The sequence below is a fragment of the Nerophis lumbriciformis genome, unplaced genomic scaffold (genome assembly GCF_033978685.3).
Source record: "Nerophis lumbriciformis unplaced genomic scaffold, RoL_Nlum_v2.1 HiC_scaffold_689, whole genome shotgun sequence".
Lineage (NCBI taxonomy): Eukaryota > Metazoa > Chordata > Actinopteri > Syngnathiformes > Syngnathidae > Nerophis > Nerophis lumbriciformis.
Genome location: NW_027316833.1, coordinates 7,501 through 17,500, shown reverse-complemented (window position 1 = coordinate 17,500; position 10,000 = coordinate 7,501).

Genomic DNA, 10,000 nt, shown 5'->3' with positions numbered 1-10,000 from the left:
TTTCTCGTTTTTTTTCTAAGTACAACAACGAGAGAAGGTAAAAACAGGTGCTTTTTAGCCTCTCTCGTTAAGGTACTTGGAAAAAATCCGAGACATGTTTGGTCTTCCCCACTGACAGTGCGCCTTTGCTGGGTAAGTTGTGGACGTGCCAGGCACCCCCGGGACACCGGTGGAACGCGGCCGGACTCGTGGTACTCCAACCCGGGCATAATTTTGGATATTTTCCGGTCCTTTTTTTCCCCACTTTCCCAACTTTTCTTCTGAATCACAGTGCGCCTTTGCTGGGTAAGTTGTGGACATGGCAGGCACCCCCGGGACACCGGTGGAACGCGGCCGGACTCGTGGTACTCCAACCCGGGCATAATTTTGGATATTTCCCGGTCCTTTTTTTCCCCACTTTCCCAACTTTTCTTCTGAATCACAGTGCGCCTTTGCTGGGTAAGTTGTGGACATGGCAGGCACCCCCGGGACACCGGTGGAACGCGGCCGGACTCGTGGTACTCCAACCCGGGCATAATTTTGGATATTTCCCGGTCCTTTTTTTCCACACTTTCCCAACTTTTCTTCTGAATCACAGTGCGCCTTTGCTGGGTAAGTGGTGGACATGCCAGGCACCCCCGGGACACCGGTGGAACGCGGCCGGACTCGTGGTACTCCAACCCGGGCATAATTTTGGATCAAATTCGGGACTTTTGCCCACTTTCCCAACTTTTCTTCCCAATCACAGTGCGCCTTTGCTGGGTAAGTGGTGGACATGCCAGGCACCCCCGGGACACCGGTGGAACGCGGCCGGACTCGTGGTACTCCAACCCGGGCATAATTTTGGATCAAATTCGGGACTTTTGCCCACTTTCCCAACTTTTCTTCCCAATCACAGTGCGCCTTTGCTGGGTGCGTTGTGGACATTGTAGGCACCCCGAGACCCTGGTGGAACGCGGCGGGACTTGTGGGACTCGAACCTGGGTGTGATTTTGGACCAAATTCGGGACTTTTGCCCACTTTCCCAACTTTTCTTCCCAATCACAGTGCGCCTTTGCTGGGTGCGTTGTGGACATTGTAGGCACCCCGAGACCCTGGTGGAACGCGGCGGGACTTGTGGGACTCGAACCTGGGTGTGATTTTGGACCAAATTCGGGACTTTTGCCCACTTTCCCAACTTTTCTTCCCACTCACAGTGCGCCTTTGCTGGGTGCGTTGTGGACATTGTAGGCACCCCGGAACCCTGGTGGAACGCGGCGGGACTTGTGGGACTCGAACCTGGGTGTGATTTTGGACCAAATTCGGGACTTTTGCCCACTTTCCCAACTTTTCTTCCCAATCACAGTGCGCCTTTGCTGGGTGCGTCGTGGACATGTCAGGCACCCCGGAACCCTGGTGGAACGCGGCGGGACTTGTGGGACTCGAACCTGGGTGTGATTTTGGACCAAATTCGGGACTTTTGCCCACTTTCCCAACTTTTCTTCCCAGTCACAGTGCGCCTTTGCTGGGTGCGTTGTGGACATTGTAGGCACCCCGAGACACTGGTGGAACGCGGCGGGACTTGTGGGACTCGAACCTGGGTGTGATTTTGGACCACATTCGGGACTTTTGCCCACTTTCCCAACTTTTCTTCCCAATCACAGTGCGCCTTTGCTGGGTAAGTTGTGGACATTGTAGGCACCCCGAGACACTGGTGGAACGCGGCGGGACTTGTGGGACTCGAACCTGGGTGTGATTTTGGACCAAATTCGGGACTTTTGCCCACTTTCCCAACTTTTCTTCCCAATCACAGTGCGCCTTTGCTGGGTGCGTCTTGGACATGTCAGGCACCCCGGAACACTGGTGGAACGCGGCGGGACTTGTGGGACTCGAACCTGGGTGTGATTTTGGACCAAATTCGGGACTTTTGCCCACTTTCCCAACTTTTCTTCCCAATCACAGTGCGCCTTTGCTGGGTGCGTTGTGGACATTGTAGGCACCCCGGAACCCTGGTGGAACGCGGCGGGACTTGTGGGACTCGAACCTGGGTGTGATTTTGGACCAAATTCGGGACTTTTGCCCACTTTCCCAACTTTTCTTCCCAATCACAGTGCGCCTTTGCTGGGTAAGTTGTGGACATTGTAGGCACCCCGAGACACTGGTGGAACGCGGCGGGACTAAGTTCCAAGAGGGCGTTTTTGCCCCCCCCCCTCCAAACTCCCTCTCTTTGTTTATAGTGCATATTTTCTGCTGGATCTACTCTCTATTTACTCCAAGGAAAAAAACTAGCCGGTCGCGGCAAATTTTTACAATCGGTCGCCAAACTACGGCACGAGGGCCGAACGCGGTACGCCGGCGTCCAAGATACGGCCCGGGGCTTTTTTTTGATTTTTTGGGCTTTTTTTGATTTTTTTGGACATGTTGGGCATCCCAGGACTCGGGTGCGACTGCAGGACGTGTGGGGCTCTAACCTGGGTGTGGTTTTTGGTCATTTTTCCGGACTTTTGCCCACTTTTCCAACTTTTCTTCCCCACTCACAGTGCGCCTTTGCTGGGTGCGTTTTGGGCATGTGGGGGGCACCTCGGACTCGGGTGGGACGCGGCGGGACTTGTGGCACTCGTACCTGTGTGTGATTTTTGATCATTTTGTGGACTTTTCCCCAGACACTCTCCACTTGTCTACCCCACTTCCCCTGTGACTTTGCTGGGGGGGCGTTTCCCCGCTGTCCTTTGTAGTGTAAGGGTTACTTTTCTTTTTTTTCTGTCTGAAAATAGGGCCCCAAAAGGCCTCACACTCCCCGGGAAGACCTGATGGACGCCTCGGCGTCACTGAAACAGGCCAATCTGTCTGAAAATATGGCCCACGAAAGGCCTCACATTCCCCGGGAAGACCTGACGGACGCCCCGGCGTCACCGAAATACGGCAAACTGTCTGAAAATAGGGGCTCCAAGTGTTCCCCACTATTTCTGGCCCACAAAAGGCCTCTCATTCCCCGGGAACACCTGTAGGACTCCCCGGCGTCAAGGAAATACGCCAAACCGTCTGAAAATAGGGGCCCAAAAGAACTGGAAATAATGTGTTTAATTTGGGGGGTGATGTCTATAATTATGGGGGTGCATTGGAGGCGGGAGTCCACTGGAGGGCTCCACACCGTCTGAATATAGGGCCCCAAAAGGCCTGGAATTAATGTATTTAATTTGGGGGGTGCATTTGCAGCGGGAGTCCACCGGAGGGCTCCAATTCCCCACTCTTTTGTTGACCTATGTATGGCCCCAAAAGGCCTCTCATTCCCCGGGGAGACCTGAAGGACCCCCCCGGCGTCACCGAAATAAGCCAAACTGTCTGAAAATAGGGGCTCCAAGGGTTCCCCACTCTTTCTGGCCCACAAAAGGCCTCTCATTCCCCGGGAACACCTGTAGGACTCCCCGGCGTCAAGGAAATACGCCAAACCGGCTGAAAACAGGCCCCCAAAAGAACTGGAAATAATGTCTTTAGTTTGGGGGGTGATGTCTTTAATTTGGGGGGTGCATTGGAGGCGGGAGTCCACTGGAGGGCTCCACAACGTCTGAAAATAGGGCCCCAAAAGAACTGGAAATAATGTGTTTAATTCAGGGTGCATTTGCAGCGAGTGTCCACCAGAGGGCTCCAATTCCCCAGCTATAGTCCTGGTACTCTAAAATGATGGCACTTAGTCAAATTTCCGCCTTTTTTTGATGACTTCCAACTAGGAGAGGGACTAATTTTGAGTTCCGGACCCGGGTGGAGAACCATAGCACGTCGGCCTTCTTAAAGGGACATCCTCCTAGGCACTTAGTCAAATTTACACCTTTTTTTTGGACTTCCAGCGAGGAGAGGGACAATTTTGCGTTCCTGACCCAGGTGGAGGACCATAGCACGTCGGCCTTCTTAAAGGGACATCCTCCTAGGCACTTAGTCAAATTTACACCTTTTTTTTGGACTTCCAGCGAGGAGAGGGACAATTTTGCGTTCCTGACCCAGGTGGAGGACCATAGCACGTCGGCCTTCTTAAAGGGACATCCTCCTAGGCACTTAGTCAAATTTACACCTTTTTTTTGGACTTCCAGCGAGGAGAGGGACAATTTTGCGTTCCTGACCCAGGTGGAGGACCATAGCACGTCGGCCTTCTTAAAGGGACATCCTCCTAGGCACTTAGTCAAATTTACACCTTTTTTTTTGGACTTCCAGCGAGGAGAGGGACTAATTTTGCTTTCCGTACCCGGGTGGAGAACCATAGCAGGTCAGCCTTCTTAAAGGGACATCCTCCTAGGCACTTAGTCAAACTTACGCCTTTTTTTTGGACTTCCAGCGAGGAGAGGGACTAATTTTGCTTTCCGTACCCGGGTGGAGAACCATAGCAGGTCAGCCTTCTTAAAGGGACATCCTCCTAGGCACTTAGTCAAATTCACGCCTTTTTTTTTGGACTTCCAGCGAGGAGAGGGACTAATTTTGCTTTCCGTACCCGGGTGGAGAACCATAGCAGGTCGGCCTTCTTAAAGGGAAATGCTCCTAGACACTTAGTCAAATTTACCAAACTTTTCTATAGAGCCCTGGTACTCTAAAATGATGACACATAGACAAAAAACCAAACTTTTCTATAGAGGCCTGGTACTCTAAAATGATGGCACTTAGTCAAATTTCCGCCTTTTTTTTGGACTTCCAGCGAGGAGAGGGACTAATTTTGCGTTCCTGACCCAGGTGGAGGACCATAGCACGTCGGCCTTCTTAAAGGGACATCCTCCTAGGCACTTAGTCAAATTTACACCTTTTTTTTGGACTTCCAGCGAGGAGAGGGACAATTTTGCGTTCCTGACCCAGGTGGAGGACCATAGCACGTCGGCCTTCTTAAAGGGACATCCTCCTAGGCACTTAGTCAAATTTACACCTTTTTTTTGGACTTCCAGCGAGGAGAGGGACAATTTTGCGTTCCTGACCCAGGTGGAGGACCATAGCACGTCGGCCTTCTTAAAGGGACATCCTCCTAGGCACTTAGTCAAATTTACACCTTTTTTTTGGACTTCCAGCGAGGAGAGGGACAATTTTGCGTTCCTGACCCAGGTGGAGGACCATAGCACGTCGGCCTTCTTAAAGGGACATCCTCCTAGGCACTTAGTCAAATTCACGCCTTTTTTTTGGACTTCCAGCGAGGAGAGGGACTAATTTGGCGTTCCAGACCCAGGTGGAGAACCATAGCAGGTCGGCCTTCTTAAAGGGACATGCCCCTAGACACTTAGTCAAATTTACGCCTGAAAATAGGGCCCCAAAAGAACTGGAAATAATGTCTTTAATTCAGGGTGCATTTGCAGCGAGTGTCCACCAGAGGGCTCCAATTCCCCCACTATAGTCCTGGTACTCTAAAATGATGGCACTTAGTCAAATTTCCGCCTTTTTTTGATGACTTCCAACTAGGAGAGGGACTAATTTTGAGTTCCGGACCCGGGTGGAGAACCATAGCACGTCGGCCTTCTTAAAGGGACATCCTCCTAGGCACTTAGTCAAATTTCCGCCTTTTTTTTGGACTTCCAGCGAGGAGAGGGACTAATTTGGCGTTCCAGACCCAGGTGGAGAACCATAGCACGTCGGCCTTCTTTAAGGGACATCCTCCTAGGCACTTAGTCAAATTTACGCCTTTTTTTTGGACTTCCAGCGAGGAGAGGGACTAATTTTGCTTTCCTGACCCGGGTGGAGAACCATAGCAGGTCGGCCTTCTTAAAGGGACATCCTCCTAGGCACTTAGTCAAATTCACGCCTTTTTTTTGGACTTCCAGCGAGGAGAGGGACAATTTTGCTTTCCTGACCCAGGTGGAGAACCATAGCACGTCGGCCTTCTTAAAGGGACATCCTCCTAGGCACTTAGTCAAATTTACGCCTTTTTTTTGGACTTCCAGCGAGGAGAGGGACTAATTTTGCTTTCCGTACCCGGGTGGAGAACCATAGCAGGTCAGCCTTCTTAAAGGGACATCCTCCTAGGCACTTAGTCAAATTTACTCCTTTTTTTTGGACTTCCAGCGAGGAGAGGGACTAATTTTGCTTTCCGTACCCGGGTGGAGAACCATAGCAGGTCAGCCTTCTTAAAGGGACATCCTCCTAGGCACTTAGTCAAATTCACGCCTTTTTTTTGGACTTCCAGCGAGGAGAGGGACTAATTTGGCGTTCCTGACCCAGGTGGAGAACCATAGCACGTCGGCCTTCTTAAAGGGAAATGCTCCTAGACACTTAGTCAAATTCACGCCTTTTTTTTTGGACTTCCAGCTAGGAGAGGGACTAATTTGGCGTTCCGTACCCAGGTAGAGAACCAAGGCACGTCGGCCTTCTTAAGGGGACATCCTCCTAGACACTTAGTCAAATTTACACCTTTTTTTTTTGGACTTCCAGCGAGGAGAGGGACTAATTATAGGGCCCCAAAAGAACTGGAAATAATGTGTTTAATTCAGGGTGCATTTGCAGCGAGTGTCCACCAGAGGGCTCCAATTCCCCAGCTATAGTCCTGGTACTCTAAAATGATGGCACTTAGTCAAATTTCCGCCTTTTTTTGATGACTTCCAACTAGGAGAGGGACTAATTTTGCTTTCCGTACCCGGGTGGAGAACCATAGCAGGTCGGCCTTCTTAAAGGGACATCCTCCTAGGCACTTAGTCAAATTTACACCTTTTTTTTTGGACTTCCAGCGAGGAGAGGGACTAATTTTGCTTTCCGTACCCGGGTGGAGAACCATAGCAGGTCAGCCTTCTTAAAGGGACATCCTCCTAGGCACTTAGTCAAATTCACGCCTTTTTTTTGGACTTCCAGCGAGGAGAGGGACAATTTTGCTTTCCTGACCCAGGTGGAGGACCATAGCACGTCGGCCTTCTTAAAGGGACATCCTCCTAGGCACTTAGTCAAATTTACACCTTTTTTTTTGGACTTCCAGCGAGGAGAGGGACTAATTTTGCTTTCCGTACCCGGGTGGAGAACCATAGCAGGTCAGCCTTCTTAAAGGGACATCCTCCTAGGCACTTAGTCAAATTTACTCCTTTTTTTTGGACTTCCAGCGAGGAGAGGGACTAATTTTGCTTTCCGTACCCAAGTGGAGAACCATAGCAGGTCAGCCTTCTTAAAGGGACATCCTCCTAGGCACTTAGTCAAATTTACGCCTTTTTTTTGGACTTCCAGCGAGGAGAGGGACAATTTTGCTTTCCGTACCCAGGTAGAGAACCAAGGCACGTCGGCCTTCTTAAGGGGACATCCTCCTAGACACTTAGTCAAATTCACGCCTTTTTTTTTGGACTTCCAGCGAGGAGAGGGACTAATTTTGCTTTCCGTACCCGGGTGGAGAACCATAGCACGTCGGCCTTCTTAAAGGGACATCCTCCTAGGCACTTAGTCAAATTTACACCTTTTTTTTTGGACTTCCAGCGAGGAGAGGGACAATTTTGCTTTCCTGACCCAGGTGGAGAACCATAGCACGTCGGCCTTCTTAAAGGGACATCCTCCTAGGCACTTAGTCAAATTCACGCCTTTTTTTTGGACTTCCAGCGAGGAGAGGGACTAATTTGGCGTTCCAGACCCAGGTGGAGAACCATAGCACGTCGGCCTTCTTAAAGGGACATCCTCCTAGGCACTTAGTCAAATTCACGCCTTTTTTTTGGACTTCCAGCGAGGAGAGGGACAATTTTGCTTTCCTGACCCAGGTGGAGAACCATAGCACGTCGGCCTTCTTAAAGGGACATCCTCCTAGGCACTTAGTCAAATTCACGCCTTTTTTTTGGACTTCCAGCGAGGAGAGGGACAATTTTGCTTTCCTGACCCAGGTGGAGAACCATAGCACGTCGGCCTTCTTAAAGGGAAATGCTCCTAGGCACTTAGTCAAATTCACGCCTTTTTTTTGGACTTCCAGCGAGGAGAGGGACAATTTTGCTTTCCTGACCCAGGTGGAGAACCATAGCACGTCGGCCTTCTTAAAGGGAAATGCTCCTAGGCACTTAGTCAAATTCACGCCTTTTTTTTGGACTTCCAGCGAGGAGAGGGACAATTTTGCTTTCCTGACCCAGGTGGAGAACCATAGCACGTCGGCCTTCTTAAAGGGAAATGCTCCTAGGCACTTAGTCAAATTCACGCCTTTTTTTTTGGACTTCCAGCGAGGAGAGGGACTAATTTGGCGTTCCAGACCCAGGTGGAGAACCATAGCACGTCGGCCTTCTTAAAGGGACATGCCCCTAGACACTTAGTCAAATTTACGCCTGAAAATAGGGCCCCAAAAGAACTGGAAATAATGTCTTTAATTCAGGGTGCATTTGCAGCGAGTGTCCACCAGAGGGCTCCAATTCCCCCACTATAGTCCTGGTACTCTAAAATGATGGCACTTAGTCAAATTTCCGCCTTTTTTTGATGACTTCCAACTAGGAGAGGGACTAATTTTGAGTTCCGGACCCGGGTGGAGAACCATAGCACGTCGGCCTTCTTAAAGGGACATCCTCCCAGGCACTTAGTCAAATTTCCGCCTTTTTTTGGACTTCCAGCGAGGAGAGGGACTAATTTGGCGTTCCAGACCCAGGTGGAGAACCATAGCACGTAGGCCTTCTTAAAGGGAAATGCTCCTAGGCACTTAGTCAAATTCACGCCTTTTTTTTGGACTTCCAGCGAGGAGAGGGACAATTTTGCTTTCCTGACCCAGGTGGAGAACCATAGCACGTCGGCCTTCTTAAAGGGACATCCTCCTAGGCACTTAGTCAAATTCACGCCTTTTTTTGGACTTCCAGCGAGGAGAGGGACTAATTTGGCGTTCCAGACCCAGGTGGAGAACCATAGCACGTCGGCCTTCTTTAAGGGACATCCTCCTAGGCACTTAGTCAAATTTACGCCTTTTTTTTGGACTTCCAGCGAGGAGAGGGACAATTTTGCTTTCCTGACCCAGGTGGAGAACCATAGCACGTCGGCCTTCTTAAAGGGAAATGCTCCTAGGCACTTAGTCAAATTCACGCCTTTTTTTTGGACTTCCAGCGAGGAGAGGGACAATTTTGCTTTCCTGACCCAGGTGGAGAACCATAGCACGTCGGCCTTCTTAAAGGGACATCCTCCTAGGCACTTAGTCAAATTCACGCCTTTTTTTGGACTTCCAGCGAGGAGAGGGACAATTTTGCTTTCCTGACCCAGGTGGAGAACCATAGCAGGTCGGCCTTCTTAAAGGGAAATGCTCCTAGACACTTAGTCAAATTTACCAAACTTTTCTATAGAGGCCTGGTACTCTAAAATGATGACACATAGACAAAAAACCAAACTTTTCTATAGAGGCCTGGTACTCTAAAATGATGACACATAGACAAAAAACCAAACTTTTCTATAGAGGCCTGGTACTCTAAAATAATGACACTTAGTCAAATTTCCGCCTTTTTTTGACTACTTCCAGCTAGGAGAGGGACTAATTTGGCGTTCCGTACCCAGGTGGAGAACCATAGCACGTCGGCCTTCTTAAAGGGAAATGCTCCTAGACACTTAGTCAAATTCACGCCTTTTTTTTGGACTTCCAGCTAGGAGAGGGACTAATTTGGCGTTCCGTACCCAGGTGGAGCACCATAGCACGTCGGCCTTCTTAAAGGGAAATGCTCCTAGACACTTAGTCAAATTCACGCCTTTTTTTTGGACTTCCAGCTAGGAGAGGGACTAATTTGGCGTTCCGTACCCAGGTGGAGAACCATAGCACGTCGGCCTTCTGAAAGGGAAATGCTCCTAGACACTTAGTCAAATTCACGCCTTTTTTTTGGACTTCCAGCTAGGAGAGGGACTAATTTGGTGTTCCGTACCCAGGTAGAGAACCAAGGCACGTCGGCCTTCTTAAGGGGACATCCTCCTAGACACTTAGTCAAATTCACGCCTTTTTTTTTGGACTTCCAGCTAGGAGAGGGACTAATTTGGCGTTCTGTACCCAGGTGGAGAACCAAGGGACGTCGGCCTTCTTAAAGGGAAATGCTCCTAGACACTTAGTCAAATTTACCAAACTTTTCTATAGAGCCCTGGTACTCTAAAATGATGACACATAGACAAAAAA